The following is a 23,369-nucleotide window of genomic DNA, read 5'->3' as shown; positions in this document are numbered from 1 at the left end:
TGTTAATCTCCATCACTCTGTTAATCCACGTCACTCTGTTAATCCCCGTCACTCTGTTAATCCCCATCACACTGTTAATCTCCATCACACTGTTAATCCCCGTCACTCTGTTAATCCCCATCACACTGTTAATCTCCATCACACTGTTAATCCCCATCACTCTGTTAATCCCCGTCTCTCTGTTAATCCTTATCACACTGTTAATCCCCGTCACTCTGTTAATCCCCGTCACTCTGTTAATCCTTATCACACTGTTAATCCCCGTCACTCTGTTAATCTCCATCACACTGTTAATCCTCATCACACTGTTAATCCCCGTCACTCTGTTAATCTCCGTCACTCTGTTAATCCCCGTCACTCTGTTAATCCCCATCACACTGTTAATCCCCATCACTCTGTTAATCCCCATCACTCTGTTAATATCCATCACTCTGTTAATCCCCGTCACTCTGTTAATCCACATCACTCTGTTAATCTCCATCACACTGTTAATCCCCGTCACTCTGTTAATCCCCGTCACTCTGTTAATCCCCATCACACTGTTAATCCCCATCACACTGTTAATCTCCATCACACTGTTAATCCCCATCACTCTGTTAATCTCCATCACACTGTTAATCCCCATCACACTGTTAATCTCCATCACATTGTTAATCTCCATCACACTGTTAATCTCCATCACACTGTTAATCCCCGTCACTCTGTTAATCCCCATCACACTGTTAATCCCCATCACACTGTTAATCTCCATCACACTGTTAATCCCCATCACTCTGTTAATCTCCATCACACTGTTAATCCCCATCACACTGTTAATCCCCATCACTCTGTTAATCTCCATCACACTGTTAATCTCCATCACACTGTTAATCCCCATCACTCTGTTAATCTCCATCACACTGTTAATCCCCATCACACTGTTAATCTCCATCACACTGTTAATCCCCATCACTCTGTTAATCTCCATCACTCTGTTAATCTCCATCACACTGTTAATCCCAATCACACTGTTAATCCCCATCACACTGTTAATCCCCATCACACTGTTAATCCCTATCACTCTGTTAATCCCCATCACACTGTTAATCCCCATCACACTGTTAATCCCTATCACTCTGTTAATCCCCATCACACTGTTAATCCCCATCACACTGTTAATCTCCATCACTCTGTTAATCTCCATCACACTGTTAATCCCAATCACACTGTTAATCCCCATCACACTGTTAATCTCCATCACTCTGTTAATCTCCATCACTCTGTTAATCCTCATCACACTGTTAATCCCATCACACTGTTAATCTCCATCACACTGTTAATCCCCATCACTCTGTTAATCCCCGTCACTCTGTTAGTCCCCGTCACTCTGTTAATCCCCATCACACTGTTAATCCCCATCACTCTGTTAATCCCCATCACACTGTTAATCTCCATCACTCTGTTAATCCCCATCACACAGTTAATCTCCATCACTCTGTTAATCCCCATCACACTGTTAATCCCCATCACACTGTTAATCCCCATCACTCTGTTAATCCCCATCACACTGTTAATCTCCATCACTCTGTTAATCCCCATCACTCTGTTAATCCCCATCACACTGTTAATCCCCATCACACTGTTAATCTCCATCACTCTGTTAATCCCCATCACTCTGTTAATCCCCATCACACTGTTAATCTCCATCACACTGTTAATCCCCATCACTCTGTTAATCCCCATCACACTGTTAATCCCCATCACACTGTTTATCCCCATCACACTGTTAATCCCCATCACACTGATAATCTCCATCACTCTGTTAATTCCCATCACACTGTTAATCCCCATCACACTGTTAATCTCCATCACATTGTTAATCTCCATCACACTGTTAATCTCCATCACACTGTTAATCCCCGTCACTCTGTTAATCCCCATCACACTGTTAATCCCCATCACACTGTTAATCTCCATCACACTGTTAATCCCCATCACTCTGTTAATCTCCATCACACTGTTAATCCCCATCACACTGTTAATCCCCATCACTCTGTTAATCTCCATCACACTGTTAATCTCCATCACACTGTTAATCTCCATCACACTGTTAATCCCCATCACACTGTTAATCCCAATCACACTGTTAATCTCCATCACTCTGTTAATCCCCATCACTCTGTTAATCTCCATCACACTGTTAATCTCCATCACACTGTTAATCTCCATCACTCTGTTAATCCCCATCACTCTGTTAATCCCCGTCACTCTGTTAATCCCCATCACACTGTTAATCCCCATCACTCTGTTAATCCCCATCACTCTGTTAATCTCCATCACACTGTTAATCCCCATCACTCTGTTAATTCCCATCACACTGTTAATCCCCATCACACTGTTAATCTCCATCACACTGTTAATCCCCATCACTCTGTTAATCCCCATCACACTGTTAATCTCCATCACTCTGTTAATCCCCGTCACTCTGTTAATCCCCGTCACACTGTTAATACAAATCACACTGTTAATCTCCATCACACTGTTAATCCCCATCACTCTGTTAATCCCCATCACACTGTTAATCTCCATCACTCTGTTAATCCCCATCACTCTGTTAATCCCCATCACTCTGTTAATCTCCATCACACTGTTAATCCCCATGACTCTGTTAATCCCCATCACACTGTTAATCTCCATCACTCTGTTAATCCCCATCACTCTGTTAATCTCCATCACACTGTTAATCTCCATCACTCTGTTAATCCCCATCACTCTGTTAATCTCCATCACTCTGTTAATCCCCATCACACTGTTAATCCCCATCACTCTGTTAATCCCCATCACTCTGTTAATCTCCATCACACTGTTAATCCCCATCACTCTGTTAATCCCCATCACACTGTTAATCCCCATCACACTGTTAATCTCCATCACACTGTTAATCCCCATCACTCTGTTAATCCCCATCACACTGTTAATCTCCATCACTCTGTTAATCCCCGTCACTCTGTTAATCTCCATCACACTGTTAATCCCAATCACACTGTTAATCTCCATCACACTGTTAATCCCCATCACTCTGTTAATCCCCATCACACTGTTAATCTCCATCACTCTGTTAATCCCCATCACTCTGTTAATCTCCATCACTCTGTTAATCCCCATCACTCTGTTAATCTCCATCACACTGTTAATCCCCATCACTCTGTTAATCCCCATCACACTGTTAATCTCCATCACTCTGTTAATCCCCATCACTCTGTTAATCCCCATCACTCTGTTAATCTCCATCACTCTGTTAATCTCCATCACACTGTTAATCTCCATCACTCTGTTAATCCCCATCACTCTGTTAATCCCCATCACACTGTTAATCCCCATCACTCTGTTAATCCCCATCACTCTGTTAATATCCATCACTCTGTTAATCCCCGTCACTCTGTTAATCCCCATCACTCTGTTAATCTCCATCACACTGTTAATCCCCGTCACTCTGTTAATCCCCGTCACTCTGTTAATCCCCATCACACTGTTAATCCCCATCACACTGTTAATCTCCATCACACTGTTAATCCCCATCACTCTGTTAATCTCCATCACACTGTTAATCCCCATCACACTGTAAATCTCCATCACATTGTTAATCTCCATCACACTGTTAATCTCCATCACACTGTTAATCCCCGTCACTCTGTTAATCCCCATCACACTGTTAATCCCCATCACACTGTTAATCTCCATCACACTGTTAATCCCCATCACTCTGTTAATCTCCATCACACTGTTAATCCCCATCACACTGTTAATCCCCATCACACTGTTAATCCCCATCACACTGTTAATCCCTATCACTCTGTTAATCCCCATCACACTGTTAATCCCCATCACACTGTTAATCTCCATCACTCTGTTAATCTCCATCACACTGTTAATCCCAATCACACTGTTAATCCCCATCACACTGTTAATCCCCATCACACTGTTAATCTCCATCACTCTGTTAATCCCCATCACTCTGTTAATCTCCATCACACTGTTAATCTCCATCACTCTGTTAATCTCCATCACACTGTTAATCCCCATCACACTGTTAATCCCCATCACACTGTTAATCTCCATCACTCTGTTAATCCCCATCACTCTGTTAATCTCCATCACTCTGTTAATCTCCATCACTCTGTTAATCCCCATCACACTGTTAATCCCCATCACACTGTTAATCTCCATCACTCTGTTAATCCCCATCACTCTGTTAATCCCCATCACACTGTTAATCCCCATCACACTGTTAATCTCCATCACTCTGTTAATCTCCATCACTCTGTTAATCCCCATCACTCTGTTAATCCCCATCACACTGTTAATCCCCATCACTCTGTTAATCCCCATCACACTGTTAATCCCCATCACACTGTTAATCCCCATCACACTGTTAATCTCCATCACTCTGTTAATCTCCATCACTCTGTTAATCCCCATCACACTGTTAATCCCCATCACACTGTTAATCCCATCACACTGTTAATCTCCATCACACTGTTAATCCCCATCACACTGTTAATCTCCATCACTCTGTTAATCCCCATCACTCTGTTAATCCCCATCACACTGTTAATCCCCATCACACTGTTAATCCTCATCACTCTGTTAATCCCCATCACTCTGTTAATCCCCATCACACTGTTAATCCCCATCACACTGTTAATCCCCATCACTCTGTTAATCCCCATCACACTGTTAATCTCCATCACTCTGTTAATCTCCATCACACTGTTAATCTCCATCACTCTGTTAATCTCCATCACACTGTTAATCCCCATCACTCTGTTAATCTCCATCACTCTGTTAATCTCCATCACACTGTTAATCCCCATCACACTGTTAATCTCCATCACTCTGTTAATCCCCATCACACTGTTAATCTCCATCACACTGTTAATCCCCATCACACTGTTAATCTCCATCACTCTGTTAATCCCCATCACTCTGTTAATCTCCATCACACTGTTAATCCCCATCACTCTGTTAATCCCCATCACACTGTTAATCCCCATCACTCTGTTAATCCCCATCACTCTGTTAATCCCCATCACACTGTTAATCCCCATCACTCTGTTAATCCCTATCACTCTGTTAATCCCCATCGCACTGTTAATCCCCATCACTCTGTTAATCCCCATCACACTGTTAATCTCCATCACACTGTTAATCGCCATCACACTGTTAATCCCCATCACACTGTTAATCTCCATCACACTGTTAATCGCCATCACTCTGTTAATCCCCATCACTCTGTTAATCCCCATCACACTGTTAATCCCCGTCACTCTGTTAATCCCCATCACACTGTTAATCTCCATCACACTGTTAATCCCCGTCACTCTGTTAATCCACATCACACTGTTAATCTCCATCACACTGTTAATCTCCATCACACTGTTAATCCCCATCACGCTGTTAATCCCCGTCACTCTGTTAATCCCCATCACTCTGTTAATCTCCGTTACACTGTTAATCCCCGTCACTCTGTTAATCTCCATCACACTGTTAATCTCCATCACACTGTTAATCCCCATCACACTGTTAATCCTCATCACACTATAAATCTCCATCACACTGTTAATCCCCATCACTCTGTTAATCCCCATCACTCTGTTAATCCCCGTCACTCTGTTAATCCCCATCACTGTTAATCTCCATCACACTGTTAATCTCCATCACACTGTTAATCCCCATCACTCTGTTAATCTCCATCACTCTGTTAATCTCCATCACACTGTTAATCTCCATCACACTGTTAATCCCCATCACTCTGTTAATCCCCGTCACACTGTTAATCCCCATCACTCTGTTAATCTCCATCACACTGTTAATCTCCATCACTCTGTTAATCTCCGTCACACTGTTAATCTCCATCACACTGTTAATCCCCATCACTCTGTTAATCTCCGTCACACTGTTAATCTCCATCACACTGTTAATCCCCATCACTCTGTTAATCTCCATCACACTGTTAATCTCCATCACTCTGTTAATCTCCGTCACACTGTTAATCTCCATCACACTGTTAATCCCCATCACTCTGTTAATCTCCATCACACTGTTAATCTCCATCACTCTGTTAATCTCCGTCACACTGTTAATCTCCATCACACTGTTAATCCCCATCACTCTGTTAATCCCCATCACTCTGTTAATCTCCATCACACTGTTAATCTCCATCACACTGTTAATCTCCATCACTCTGTTAATCTCCGTCACACTGTTAATCCCCATGACTCTGTTAATCCCCGTCACACTGTTAATCCCCATCACACTGTTAATCCCCGTCACTCTGTTAATCCCCATCACACTGTTAATCCCCATCACACTGTTAATCTCCATCACACTGTTAATCCCCGTCACTCTGTTAATCTCCGTTATCACTGTTAATCTCCATCACACTGTTAATCCCCGTCACTCTGTTAATCTCCGTATCACTGTTAATCTCCATCACACTATTAATCCCCGTCACTCTGTTAATCCCCATCACTCTGTTAATCTCCATCACACTGTTAATCTCCATCACTCTGTTAATCTCCGTCACACTGTTAATCCCCATCACTCTGTTAATCTCCATCACACTGTTAATCCCCGTCACTCTGTTAATCTCCATCACACTGTTAATCCCCATCACACTGTTAATCCCCATCCCTCTGTTAATCTCCATCACACTGTTAATCCCCATCACTCTGTTAATCTCCATCACACTGTTAATCCCCATCACTCTGTTTATCCCCATCACACTGTTAATCCCCATCACTCTGTTAATCTCCATCACACTGTTAATCCCCATCACACTGTTAACCTCCATCACTCTGTTAATCTCCATCACACTGTTAATCCCCATCACTCTGTTAATCTCCATCACACTGTTAATCCCCATCACACTGTTAATCTCCATCACACTGTTAATCTCCATCACTCTGTTAATCTCCGTCACACTGTTAATCCCCGTCACTCTGTTAATCCCCATGACTCTGTTAATCCCCGTCACACTGTCAAACCCGTCACACTGTTAATCCCCATCAGACTGTTAATCTCCGTCACTCTGTTAATCCCCATCACTCTGTTAATCTCCATCACACTGTTAATCCCCATCACACTGTTAATCCCCATCACTCTGTTAATACCCGTCACACTGTTAATCCCCATCACTCTGTTAATCTCCATCACACTGTTAATCTCCATCACCCTGTTAATCCCCATCACTCTGTTAATCTCCATCACACTGTTAATTCCCATCACTCTGTTAATCTCCATCACACTGTTAATCTTCATCACTCTGTTAATCTCCGTCACACTGTTAATCCCCATGACTCTGTTAATCCCCGTCACACTGTTAATCCCCATCTCACTTTTAATCCCCGTCACTCTGTTAATCCCCATCACTCTGTTAATCTCCGTTACACTGTTAATCTCCATCACACTGTTAATCCCCGTCACTCTGTTAATCCCCATCACTCTGTTAATCTCCATCACACTGTTAATCCCCATCACTCTGTTAATCTCCATCACACTGTTAATCTCCATCACTCTGTTAATCTCCGTCACACTGTTAATCCCCATGACTCTGTTAATCCCCGTCACACTGTTAATCCCCGTCACTCTGTCAATCCCCATGACTCTGTTAATCCCCGTCACACTGTTAATCCCCGTCACTCTGTCAATCCCCATCACACTGTTAATCTCCATCACTCTGTTAATCCCCATCACACTGTTAATCTCCATCACTCTGTTAATCCCCATCACAATGTTAATCCCCATCACTCTGTTAATCTCCATCTCACTGTTAATCCCCATCACTCTGTTAATCTCCATCACACTGTTAATCCCCGTCACACTTTAATCCGCATCACACTGTTAATCCCCATCACTCTGTTAATCCCCATCACTCTGTTAATCCCCATCACACTGTTAATCCCCATCACACTGTTAATCTCCATCACTCTGTTAATCCCCGTCACTCTGTTAATCCCCATCACTCTGTTAATCTCCATCACACTGTTAATCCCCATCACTCTGTTAATCCCCATCACACTGTTAATCCCCATCACTCTGTTAATCCCCATCACTCTGTTAATCTCCATCACTCTGTTAATCCCCATCACACTGTTAATCCCAATCACACTGTTAATCCCCATCACACTGTTAATCTCCATCACTCTGTTAATCCCCGTCACTCTGTTAATCCCCGTCACACTGTTAATCCCCATCACACTGTTAATCTCCATCACTCTGTTAATCCGCATCACACTGTTAATCCCAATCACTCTGTTAATCCGCATTACTCTGTTAATCCCCATCACACTGTTAATCCCCATCAAACTGTTAATCCCCATCACTCTGTTAATCCGCATCACTCTGTTAATCCCCATCACTCTGTTAATCCTCATCACTCTGTTAATCCCCATCACTCTGTTAATCTCCATCACTCTGTTAATCCCCATCACTCTGTTAATCCCCATCACACTGTTAATCCCCATCACTCTGTTAATCTCCATCACTCTGTTAATCCCCATCACACTGTTAATCCCCATCACTCTGTTAATCCGCATCACTCTGTTAATCCCCATCACTCTGTTAATCCCCATCACACTGTTAATCTCCATCACACTGTTAATCTCCATCACACTGTTAATCCCCATCACTCTGTTAATCCCCATCACACTGTTAATCTCCATCACTCTGATAATCCCCATCATACTGTTAATCTCCATCACTCTGTTAATCCCCATGACTCTGTTAATCCCCATCACTCTGTTAATCCCCATCACTCTGTTAATCCCCATCACTCTGTTAATCTCCAACACACTGTTAATCCCCGTCACACTGTTATCCCCATCACTCTGTTAATCCCCATCACACTGTTGATCCCCATCACACTGTTAATCTCCATCACACTGTTAATCCCCGTCACACTGTTAATCCCCATCACTCTGTTAATCTCCATCACACTGTTAATCCCCATCACTGTGTTAATCCCCATCACTCTGTTAATCCCCATCACACTGTTAATCCCCATCACTCTGTTAATCCCCATCACTCTGTTAATCCCCGTCACTCTGTTAATCCCCATCACACTGTTAATCCCCATCACTCTGTTAATCCTCATCACTCTGTTAATCCCCATGACTCTGTTAATCTCCATCACACTGTTAATCCCCATCACACTGTTAATCCCCATCACTGTGTTAATCCCCATCACTCTGTTAAACCCCATCACACTGTTAATCCCCATCACTCTGTTAATCCCCATCACTCTGTTAATCCCCGTCACTCTGTTAATCCCCATCACACTGTTAATCCCCATCACTCTGTTAATCCCCATCACACTGTTAATCCCCATCACACTGTTAATCCCCATCACACTGTTGTCCCCATCACTCTGTTAATCCCCATCACACTGTTAATCCCCATCACTCTGTTAATCCCCATCACACTGTTAATCCCCATCACTCTGTTAATCCCCATCACTCTGTTAATCCCCATCACACTGTTAATCTCCATCACACTGTTAATCTCCATCGCACTGTTAATCCCCATCACTCTGTTAATCCCCATCACTCTGTTAATCTCCGTCACTCTGTTAATCTCCGTCACTCTGTTAATACCCGTCACACTGTTAATCCCCATCACTCTGTTAATCTCCATCACACTGTTAATCTCCATCACCCTGTTAATCCCCATCACTCTGTTAATCTCCATCACACTGTTAATTCCCATCACTCTGTTAATCTCCATCACACTGTTAATCTTCATCACTCTGTTAATCTCCGTCACACTGTTAATCCCCATGACTCTGTTAATCCCCGTCACACTGTTAATCCCCATCTCACTTTTAATCCCCGTCACTCTGTTAATCCCCATCACTCTGTTAATCTCCGTTACACTGTTAATCTCCATCACACTGTTAATCCCCGTCACTCTGTTAATCCCCATCACTCTGTTAATCTCCATCACACTGTTAATCCCCATCACTCTGTTAATCTCCATCACACTGTTAATCTCCATCACTCTGTTAATCTCCGTCACACTGTTAATCCCCATGACTCTGTTAATCCCCGTCACACTGTTAATCCCCGTCACTCTGTCAATCCCCATGACTCTGTTAATCCCCGTCACACTGTTAATCCCCGTCACTCTGTCAATCCACATCACACTGTTAATCTCCATCACTCTGTTAATCCCCGTAACACTGTTAATCCCCGTCACTCTGTCAATCCCCATCACACTGTTAATCTCCATCACTCTGTTAATCCCCATCACACTGTTAATCCCCATCACTCTGTTAATCCCCATCACAATGTTAATCCCCATCACTCTGTTAATCTCCATCTCACTGTTAATCCCCATCACTCTGTTAATCTCCATCACACTGTTAATCCCCGTCACACTTTAATCCGCATCACACTGTTAATCCCCATCACTCTGTTAATCCCCATCACTCTGTTAATCCCCATCACACTGTTAATCCCCGTCACACTGTTAATCCCCATCACACTGTTAATCTCCATCACTCTGTTAATCCCCGTCACTCTGTTAATCCCCATCACTCTGTTAATCTCCATCACACTGTTAATCCCCATCACTCTGTTAATCCCCATCACTCTGTTAATCCCCATCACTCTGTTAATCTCCATCACTCTGTTAATCCCCATCACACTGTTAATCCCAATCACACTGTTAATCCCCATCACACTGTTAATCTCCATCACTCTGTTAATCCCCGTCACTCTGTTAATCCCCGTCACACTGTTAATCCCCATCACACTGTTAATCCCCATCTCACTGTTAATCCCAATCACACTGTTAATCCCCATCACTCTGTTAATCCCCATCACACTGTTAATCCCCATCACACTGTTAATCCCCATCACACTGTTAATCTCCATCACTCTGTTAATCCGCATCACTCTGTTAATCCCCATCACTCTGTTAATCCTCATCACTCTGTTAATCCCCATCACACTGTTAATCCCCATCACACTGTTAATCTCCATCACACTGTTAATCCCCATCACTCTGTTAATCCCCATCACACTGTTAATCCCCATCACACTGTTAATCTCCATCACTCTGTTAATCCGCATCACTCTGTTAATCCCCATCACTCTGTTAATCCTCATCACACTGTTAATCCCCATCACACTGTTAATCTCCATCACTCTGTTAATCCGCATCACACTGTTAATCCCAATCACTCTGTTAATCCGCATCACTCTGTTAATCCCCATCACACTGTTAATCCCCATCAAACTGTTAATCCCCATCACTCTGTTAATCCGCATCACTCTGTTAATCCCCATCACTCTGTTAATCTCCATCACACTGTTAATCCCCATCACTCTGTTAATCCCCATCACACTGTTAATCCCCATCACTCTGTTAATCCCCATCACTCTGTTAATCTCCATCACTCTGTTAATCCCCATCACTCTGTTAATCCTCATCACTCTGTTAATCCCCATCACACTGTTAATCCCCATCAAACTGTTAATCCCCATCACTCTGTTAATCCGCATCACTCTGTTAATCCCCATCACTCTGTTAATCCCCATCACACTGTTAATCCCCATCACACTGTTAATCTCCATCACACTGTTAATCTCCATCACTCTGTTAATCCCCATCACACTGTTAATCCCAATAACACTGTTAATCCCCATCACACTGTTAATCTCCATCACTCTGTTAATCCCCGTCACTCTGTTAATCCCCGTCACACTGTTAATCCCAATCACACTGTTAATCCCCATCACACTGTTAATCCCCATCACACTGTTAATCCCAATCACACTGTTAATCCCCATCACTCTGTTAATCCCCATCACACTGTTAATCCCCATCACACTGTTAATCCCCATCACACTGTTAATCTCCATCACTCTGTTAATCCGCATCACTCTGTTAATCCCCATCACTCTGTTAATCCTCATCACTTTGTTAATCCCCATCACACTGTTAATCCCCATCACACTGTTAATCTCCATCACACTGTTAATCCCCACCACTCTGTTAATCCCCATCACACTGTTAATCCCCATCACACTGTTAATCTCCATCACTCTGTTAATCCGCATCACTCTGTTAATCCCCATCACTCTGTTAATCCTCATCACACTGTTAATCCCCATCACACTGTTAATCTCCATCATTCTGTTAATCCGCATCACACTGTTAATCCCAATCACTCTGTTAATCCGCATCACTCTGTTAATCCCCATCACACTGTTAATCCCCATCAAACTGTTAATCCCCATCACTCTGTTAATCCGCATCACTCTGTTAATCCCCATCACTCTGTTAATCCTCATCACTCTGTTAATCCCCATCACTCTGTTAATCTCCATCACTCTGTTAATCCCCATCACTCTGTTAATCCCCATCACACTGTTAATCCCCATCACTCTGTTAATCTCCATCACTCTGTTAATCCCCATCACACTGTTAATCCCCATCACTCTGTTAATCCGCATCACTCTGTTAATCCCCATCACTCTGTTAATCCCCATCACACTGTTAATCTCCATCACACTGTTAATCTCCATCACACTGTTAATCCCCATCACTCTGTTAATCCCCATCACACTGTTAATCTCCATCACTCTGATAATCCCCATCATACTGTTAATCTCCATCACTCTGTTAATCCCCATGACTCTGTTAATCCCCATCACTCTGTTAATCCCCATCACTCTGTTAATCCCCATCACTCTGTTAATCTCCAACACACTGTTAATCCCCGTCACACTGTTATCCCCATCACTCTGTTAATCCCCATCACACTGTTAATCCCCATCACACTGTTAATCTCCATCACACTGTTAATCCCCGTCACACTGTTAATCCCCATCACTCTGTTAATCTCCATCACACTGTTAATCCCCATCACTGTGTTAATCCCCATCACTCTGTTAATCCCCATCACACTGTTAATCCCCATCACTCTGTTAATCCCCATCACTCTGTTAATCCCCGTCACTCTGTTAATCCCCATCACACTGTTAATCCCCATCACTCTGTTAATCCTCATCACTCTGTTAATCCCCATGACTCTGTTAATCTCCATCACACTGTTAATCCCCATCACACTGTTAATCCCCATCACTGTGTTAATCCCCATCACTCTGTTAATCCCCATCACACTGTTAATCCCCATCACTCTGTTAATCCCCATCACTCTGTTAATCCCCGTCACTCTGTTAATCCCCATCACACTGTTAATCCTCATCACTCTGTTAATCCCCATCACACTGTTAATCCCCATCACACTGTTAATCCCCATCACACTGTTGTCCCCATCACTCTGTTAATCCCCATCACTCTGTTAATCCCCATCACTCTGTTAATCCCCATCACACTGTTAATCCCCATCACTCTGTTAATCCCCATCACTCTGTTAATCCCCATCACACTGTTAATCCCCATCACACTGTTAATCCCCATCACACTGTTAATCTCCATCACTCTGTTAATCCCCATCACTCTGTTAATCCCCATCACACTGTTGTCCCCATCACACTGTTAATCCCCATCACTCTGTTAATCTCCATCACTCTGTTAATCTCCATCACACTGTTAATCCCCATCACTCTGTTAATCCCCATCACACTGTTAATCCCCATCACTCTGTTAATCTCCATCACACTGTTAATCTCCATCACACTGTTAATCTCCATCACTCTGTTAATCCCCATCACTCTGTTAATCCTCATCACACTGTTAATCCCCATCACTGTGTTAATCCCCATCACTCTGTTAATCCCCATCACTCTGTTAATCTCCATCACTCTGTTAATCCCCATCACTCTGTTAATCCTCACCACTCTGTTAATCCCCATCACTCTGTTAATCTCCATCACTCTGTTAATCCCCATCACACTGTTAATCCCCATCACACTGTTAATCTCCATCACTCTGTTAATCTCCATCACACTGTTAATCTCCATCACACTGTTAATCCCCATCACTCTGTTAATCCCCATCACTCTGTTAATCCCCATCACTCTGTTAATCTCCATCACACTGTTAATCCCCGTCACACTGTTATCCCGATCACTCTGTTAATCCCCATCACACTGTTAATCCCCATCACACTGTTAATCTCCATCACACTGTTAATCCCCGTCACACTGTTAATCCCCATCACTCTGTTAATCTCCATCACACTGTTAATCCCCATCACTGTGTTAATCCCCATAACTCTGTTAATCCCCATCACTCTGTTAATCCCCATCACTCTGTTAATCCCCATCACACTGTTAATCCCCATCACTCTGTTAATCCTCATCACTCTGTTAATCCCCATGACTCTGTTAATCTCCATCACACTGTTAATCCCCATCACACTGTTAATCCCCATCACTGTGTTAATCCCCATCACTCTGTTAATCCCCATCACACTGTTAATCCCCATCACTCTGTTAATCCCCATCACTCTGTTAATCCCCGTCACTCTGTTAATCCCCATCACACTGTTAATCCCCATCACTCTGTTAATCCCCATCACACTGTTAATCCCCATCACACTGTTAATCCCCATCACACTGTTGTCCCCATCACACTGTTAATCCCCATCACACTGTTAATCTCCATCACTCTGTTAATCCCCATCACTCTGTTAATCCCCATCACACTGTTGTCCCCATCACACTGTTAATCTCCATCACTCTGTTAATCTCCATCACACTGTTAATCCCCATCACTCTGTTAATCCCCATCACACTGTTAATCCCCATCACTCTGTTAATCTCCATCACACTGTTAATCTCCATCACACTGTTAATCTCCATCACTCTGTTAATCCCCATCACTCTGTTAATCCTCATCACACTGTTAATCCCCATCACTCTGTTAATCTCCATCACACTGTTAATCTCCATCACTCTGTTAATCCCCATCACTCTGTTAATCCCCATCACTCTGTTAATCTCCATCACTCTGTTAATCCCCATCACTCTGTTAATCCTCATCACTCTGTTAATCCCCATCACTCTGTTAATCTCCATCACTCTGTTAATCCCCATCACACTGTTAATCCCCATCACACTGTTAATCTCCATCACTCTGTTAATCTCCATCACACTGTTAATCTCCATCACACTGTTAATCCCCATCACTCTGTTAATCCCCATCACACTGTTAATCCCCATCACACTGTTAATCCCCATCACTCTGTTAATCCCCATCACACTGTTAATCCCCATCACACTGTTAATCTCCATCACTCTGTTAATCCCCATCACTCTGTTAATCTCCATCACTCTGTTAATCCCCATCACACTGTTAATCTCCATCACACTGTTAATCCCCATCTCTCTGTTAATCCCCATCACACTGTTAATCCCCATCACTCTGTTAATCCCCATCACACTGTTAATCCCCATCACACTGTTAATCTCCATCACTCTGTTAATCCCCATCACACTGTTAATCCCCATCACACTGTTAATCCCCATCACACTGTTAATCTCCATCACTCTGTTAATCCCCATCACACTGTTAATCTCCGTCACACTGTTAATCCCCATCACACTGTTAATCCCCATCACACTGTTAATCTCCATCACTCTGTTAATCCCCGTCACTCTGTTAATCTCCATCACTCTGTTAATCCCCATCACTCTGTTAATCTCCATCACTCTGTTAATCCCCATCACTCTGTTAATCCTCATCACTCTGTTAATCCCCATCACTCTGTTAATCTCCATCACACTGTTAATCCCCATCACACTGTTAATCCCCATCACTCTGTTAATCCCCATCACACTGTTAATCTCCATCACTCTGTTAATCTCCATCACTCTGTTAATCCCCATCACACTGTTAATCCCCATCACACTGTTAATCTCCATCACACTGTTAATCCCCATCACTCTGTTAATCCCCATCACACTGTTAATCCCCATCACACTGTTAATCCCCATCACTCTGTTAATCCCCATCACACTGTTAATCCCCATCACACTGTTAATCTCCATCACTCTGTTAATCCCCATCACACTGTTAATCCCCATCACTCTGTTAATCCCCATCACTCTGTTAATCCTCATCACTCTGTTAATCCCCATCACTCTGTTAATCTCCATCACTCTGTTAATCCCCATCACACTGTTAATCCCCATCACACTGTTAATCTCCATCACACTGTTAATCCCCATCACACTGTTAATCCCCATCACTCTGTTCATCCCCATCACTCTGTTAATCCCCATCACACTGTTAATCCCCATCACACTGTTAATCTCCATCACTCTGTTAATCTCCATCACACTGTTAATCTCCATCACACTGTTAATCCCCATCACTCTGTTAATCCCCATCACTCTGTTAATCCCCATCACTCTGTTAATCTCCATCACACTGTTAATCCCCGTCACACTGTTATCCCGATCACTCTGTTAATCCCCATCACACTGTTAATCCCCATCACACTGTTAATCTCCATCACACTGTTAATCCCCGTCACACTGTTAATCCCCATCACTCTGTTAATCTCCATCACACTGTTAATCCCCATCACTGTGTTAATCCCCATAACTCTGTTAATCCCCATCACTCTGTTAATCCCCATCACTCTGTTAATCCCCATCACACTGTTAATCCCCATCACTCTGTTAATCCTCATCACTCTGTTAATCCCCATGACTCTGTTAATCTCCATCACACTGTTAATCCCCATCACACTGTTAATCCCCATCACTGTGTTAATCCCCATCACTCTGTTAATCCCCATCACACTGTTAATCCCCATCACTCTGTTAATCCCCATCACTCTGTTAATCCCCGTCACTCTGTTAATCCCCATCACACTGTTAATCCCCATCACTCTGTTAATCCCCATCACACTGTTAATCCCCATCACACTGTTAATCCCCATCACACTGTTGTCCCCATCACACTGTTAATCCCCATCACACTGTTAATCTCCATCACTCTGTTAATCCCCATCACTCTGTTAATCCCCATCACACTGTTGTCCCCATCACACTGTTAATCTCCATCACTCTGTTAATCTCCATCACACTGTTAATCCCCATCACTCTGTTAATCCCCATCACACTGTTAATCCCCATCACTCTGTTAATCTCCATCACACTGTTAATCTCCATCACACTGTTAATCTCCATCACTCTGTTAATCCCCATCACTCTGTTAATCCTCATCACACTGTTAATCCCCATCACTCTGTTAATCTCCATCACACTGTTAATCTCCATCACTCTGTTAATCCCCATCACTCTGTTAATCCCCATCACTCTGTTAATCTCCATCACTCTGTTAATCCCCATCACTCTGTTAATCCTCATCACTCTGTTAATCCCCATCACTCTGTTAATCTCCATCACTCTGTTAATCCCCATCACACTGTTAATCCCCATCACACTGTTAATCTCCATCACTCTGTTAATCTCCATCACACTGTTAATCTCCATCACACTGTTAATCCCCATCACTCTGTTAATCCCCATCACACTGTTAATCCCCATCACACTGTTAATCCCCATCACTCTGTTAATCCCCATCACACTGTTAATCCCCATCACACTGTTAATCTCCATCACTCTGTTAATCCCCATCACTCTGTTAATCTCCATCACTCTGTTAATCCCCATCACACTGTTAATCTCCATCACACTGTTAATCCCCATCTCTCTGTTAATCCCCATCACACTGTTAATCCCCATCACTCTGTTAATCCCCATCACACTGTTAATCCCCATCACACTGTTAATCTCCATCACTCTGTTAATCCCCATCACACTGTTAATCCCCATCACACTGTTAATCCCCATCACACTGTTAATCTCCATCACTCTGTTAATCCCCATCACACTGTTAATCTCCGTCACACTGTTAATCCCCATCACACTGTTAATCCCCATCACACTGTTAATCTCCATCACTCTGTTAATCCCCGTCACTCTGTTAATCTCCATCACTCTGTTAATCCCCATCACTCTGTTAATCTCCATCACTCTGTTAATCCCCATCACTCTGTTAATCCTCATCACTCTGTTAATCCCCATCACTCTGTTAATCTCCATCACACTGTTAATCCCCATCACACTGTTAATCCCCATCACTCTGTTAATCCCCATCACACTGTTAATCTCCATCACTCTGTTAATCTCCATCACTCTGTTAATCCCCATCACACTGTTAATCCCCATCACACTGTTAATCTCCATCACACTGTTAATCCCCATCACTCTGTTAATCCCCATCACACTGTTAATCCCCATCACACTGTTAATCCCCATCACTCTGTTAATCCCCATCACACTGTTAATCCCCATCACACTGTTAATCTCCATCACTCTGTTAATCCCCATCACACTGTTAATCCCCATCACTCTGTTAATCCCCATCACTCTGTTAATCCTCATCACTCTGTTAATCCCCATCACTCTGTTAATCTCCATCACTCTGTTAATCCCCATCACACTGTTAATCCCCATCACACTGTTAATCTCCATCACACTGTTAATCCCCATCACACTGTTAATCCCCATCACTCTGTTCATCCCCATCACTCTGTTAATCCCCATCACACTGTTAATCCCCATCACACTGTTAATCTCCATCACACTGTTAATCCCCATCTCTCTGTTAATCCCCATCACACTGTTAATCACCATCACACTGTTAATCCCCATCACACTGTTAATCCCCGTCACACTGTTAATCCCCATCACACTGTTAATCCCCATCACACTGTTAATCTCCATCACACAGTTAATCCCCATCACACTGTTAATCCCCATCACTCTGTTAATCCCCATCACACTGTTAATCCCCATCACACTGTTAATCTCCATCACTCTGTTAATCCCCATCACACTGTTAATCCCCATCACACTGTTAATCTCCATCACTCTGTTAATCTCCATCACACTGTTAATCCCCATCACACTGTTAATCTCCATCACACTGTTAATCCCCATCACTCTGTTCATCCCCATCAATCTGTTAATCCCCATCACACTGTTAATCCCCATCACACTGTTAATCTCCATCACACTGTTAATCCCCATCTCTCTGTTAATCCCCATCACACTGTCAATCACCATCACACTGTTAATCCCCATCACACTGTTAATCCCCATCACTCTGTTAATCCCCATCACTCTGTTAATCCCCATCACACTGTTAATCCCCATCACACTGTTAATCTCCATCACTCTGTTAATCCCCATCACACTGTTAATCCCCATCACTCTGTTAATCTCCATCACTCTGTTAATCCCCATCACACTGTTAATCTCCGTCACACTGTTAATCCCCATCACACTGTTAATCTCCATCACTCTGTTAATCCCCATCACTCTGTTAATCCCCATCACACTGTTAATCCCCATCACACTGTTAATCTCCGTCACACTGTTAATCCCCATCACACTGTTAATCCCCATCACTCTGTTAATCCCCATCACACTGTTAATCTCCATCACTCTGTTAATCCCCGTCACTCTGTTAATCTCCATCACTCTGTTAATCCCCGTCACTCTGTTAATCCCCATCACTCTGTTAATCCCCATCACACTGTTAATCCTCATCACTCTGTTAATCCCCATGACTCTGTTAATCCCCGTCACTCTGTTAATCCTCATCACTCTGTTAATCCCCATCACACTGTTAATCCCCATCACACTGTTAATCCCCATCACACTGTTAATCCCCATCACTCTGTTAATCCCCATCACACTGTTAATCCCCATCACGCTGTTAATCCCCATCACTCTGTTAATCCCCATCACACTGTTAATCCCCATCACTCTGTTAATCCCCATCACACTGTTAATCCCCATCACTCTGTTAATCCCCATCACACTGTTAATCGCCATCACTCTGTTAATCTCCATCACTCTGTTCATCCCAATCACTCTGTTAATCCCAATCACTCTGTTAATCCCCATCACTCTGTTAATCCCCATCACTCTGTTAATCTCCATCACACTGTTAATCCCCATCACTCTGTTAATCTCCATCACACTGTTAATCCCAATCACACTGTTAATCCCCATCACTCTGTTAATCTCCATCACACTGTTAATCCCCATCACTTTGTTAATCCCCATCACACTGTTAATCCCCATCACACTGTTAATCCCCATCACTCTGTTAATCTCCATCGCACTGTTAATCCCAATCACACTGTTAATCCCCATCACTCTGTTAATCCCCATCACACTGTTAATCTCCATCACTCTGTTAATCTCCATCACACTGTTAATCCCCATCACTCTGTTAATCTCCATCACACTGTTCATCCCAATCACACTGTTAATCCCAATCACACTGTTAATCCCCATCACACTGTTAATCCCAATCACTCTGTTAATCCCCATCACTCTGTTAATCTCCATCACACTGTTAATCCCCATCACTCTGTTAATCTCCATCACACTGTTAATCCCAATCACACTGTTAATCCCGATCACTCTGTTAATCCCCATCACTCTGTTAATCCCCATCACTCTGTTAATCTCCATCACACTGTTAATCCCAATCACACTGTTAATCCCCATCACTCTGTTAATCCCCATCACACTGTTAATCTCCATCACTCTGTTAATCCCCGTCACACTGTTAATCCCCATCACACTGTTAATCCCCGTCACACTGTTAATCCCCGTCACACTGTTAATCTCCATCACACTGTTAATCCCCATCACACTGTTAATCCCCATCACTCTGTTAATCCCCGTCACACTGTTAATCCCCATCACACTGTTAATCCCCATCACACTGTTAATCCCCATCACACTGTTAATCTCCATCACTCTGTTAATCCCGATCACTCTGTTAATCCCCATCACACTGTTAATCTCCATCACTCTGTTAATCTCCATCACACTGTTAATCCCCATCACTCTGTTAATCCCCATCACTCTGTTAATCCCCGTCACTCTGTTAATCTCCATCACACTGTTAATCCCCATCACACTGTTAATCTCCATCACACTGTTAATCCCCATCACTCTGTTAATCCCCATCACACTGTTAATCCCCATCACACTGTTAATCTCCATCACACTGTTAATCCCCATCACACTGTTAATCCCCATCACTCTGTTAATCCCCATCACTCTGTTAATCTCCATCACTCTGTTAATCCCCGTCACTCTGTTAATCTCCATCACACTGTTAATCCCCGTCACTCTGTTAATCTCCATCACACTGTTAATCCCCATCACACTGTTAATCTCCATCACACTGTTAATCCCCATCACTCTGTTAATCCCCATCACACTGTTAATCCCCATCACACTGTTAATCTCCATCACACTGTTAATCCCCATCACACTGTTAATCCACATCACACTGTTAATCCCCATCACTCTGTTAATCCCCATCACACTGTTAATCTCCATCACTCTGTTAATCTCCATCACACTGTTAATCCCCATCACACTGTTAATCCCCATCACACTGTTAACCCCCATCACTCTGTTAATCTCCATCACACTGTTAATCTCCATCACACTGTTAATCCCCATCACTCTGTTAATCCCCGTCACACTGTTAATCCCCATCACTCTGTTAATCTCCATCACACTGTTAATCTCCATCACACTGTTAATCCCCATCACTCTGTTAATCCCCGTCACACTGTTAATCCCCATCACTCTGTTAATCTCCATCACACTGTTAATCCCAATCACACTGTTAATCCCCATCACTCTGTTAATCCCCATCACACTGTTAATCCCCATCACACTGTTAATCTCCATCACACTGTTAATCCCCATCACACTGTTAATCTCCATCACACTGTTAATCCCCATCACACTGTTAATCTCCATCACACTGTTAATCTCCATCACTCTGTTAATCCCCATCACACTGTTAATCTCCATCACTCTGTTAATCCCCATCACACTGTTAATCCCCATCACACTGTTAATCTCCATCACACTGTTAATCCCCATCACACTGTTAATCCCCATCACGCTGTTAATCCCCATCACACTGTTAATCCCCATCACACTGTTAATCCCCGTCACTCTGTTAATCACCATCACTCTGTTAATCCCCATCACACTGTTAATCTCCATCACACTGTTAATCCCCATCACTCTGTTAATCCCCATCACACTGTTAATCTCCATCACACTGTTAATCCCCATCACTCTGTTAATCTCCATCACACTGTTAATCCCCATCACACTGTTAATCTCCATCACTCTGTTAATCCCCATCACACTGTTAATCTCCATCACTCTGTTAATCCCCATCACACTGTTAACCTCCATCACACTGTTAATCCCCATCACACTGTTAATCTCCATCACACTGTTAATCCCCATCACACTGTTAATCTCCATCACACTGTTAATCCCCATCACTCTGTTTATCCCCATCACTCTGTTAATCCCCATCACACTGTTAATCTCCATCACTCTGTTTATCCCCATCACTCTGTTAATCCCCATCACACTGTTAATCTCCATCACTCTGTTAATCTCCATCACACTGTTAATCCCCATCAATCTGTTAATCCCCATCACTCTGTTAATCCCCGTCACTCTGTTAATCCCGATCACACTGTTAATCCCCATCACACTGTTAATCTCCATCACACTGTTAATCCCCATCACACTGTTAATCCCCATCACTCTGTTAATCCCCATCACTCTGTTAATCTCCATCACTCTGTTAATTCCCGTCACTCTGTTAATCTCCATCACACTGTTAATCCCCGTCACTCTGTTAATCTCCATCACACTGTTAATCCCCATCACACTGTTAATCTCCATCACACTGTTAATCCCCATCACTCTGTTAATCCCCATCACACTGTTAATCCCCATCACACTGTTAATCTCCATCACACTGTTAATCCCCATCACTCTGTTAATCTCCATCACTCTGTTAATCTCCATCACACTGTTAATCCCCATCATACTGTTAATCCCCATCACTCTGTTAATCTCCATCACTCTGTTAATCTCCATCACACTGTTAATCCCCATCACACTGTTAATCCCCATCACACTGTTAATCCCCGTCACTCTGTTAATCTCCATCACACTGATAATCCCCATCACACTGTTAATCTCCATCACACTGTTAATCCCCATCACTCTGTTAATCCCCATGACACTGTTAATCCCCATCACTCTGTTAATCCCCATCACACTGTTAATCCCCATCATACTGTTAATCTCCATCACTCTGTTAATCCCCATGACTCTGTTAATCCCCATGACTCTGTTAATCCCCATCACACTGTTAATCCCCATCACTCTGTTAATCCCCGTCACTCTGTTAATCCCCATCACTCTGTTAATCCCCATCACACTGTTAATCCCCATCACACTGTTAATCCCCATCACACTGTT

The 23,369-nt window shown here is 43.0% G+C and overlaps 1 protein-coding gene across 1 annotated transcript in view; it reads left to right on the top strand.

The window, feature by feature from the left end:
- LOC140453915 (MAM domain-containing glycosylphosphatidylinositol anchor protein 1) overlaps positions 1 to 23,369 on the top strand; it is a gene marked incomplete at its 5' end in the record, with an annotated part of 218,563 nt that overhangs the window by 138,922 nt on the left and 56,272 nt on the right. The window lies entirely within an intron of this gene.

Source organism: Chiloscyllium punctatum, chromosome 3 (assembly GCF_047496795.1).
Source record: "Chiloscyllium punctatum isolate Juve2018m chromosome 3, sChiPun1.3, whole genome shotgun sequence".
Classification (NCBI taxonomy): Eukaryota; Metazoa; Chordata; class Chondrichthyes; order Orectolobiformes; family Hemiscylliidae; genus Chiloscyllium; species Chiloscyllium punctatum.
Note: the sequence above shows the minus strand (reverse complement) of the source record. Positions and strands in the feature narration are given on the sequence as shown.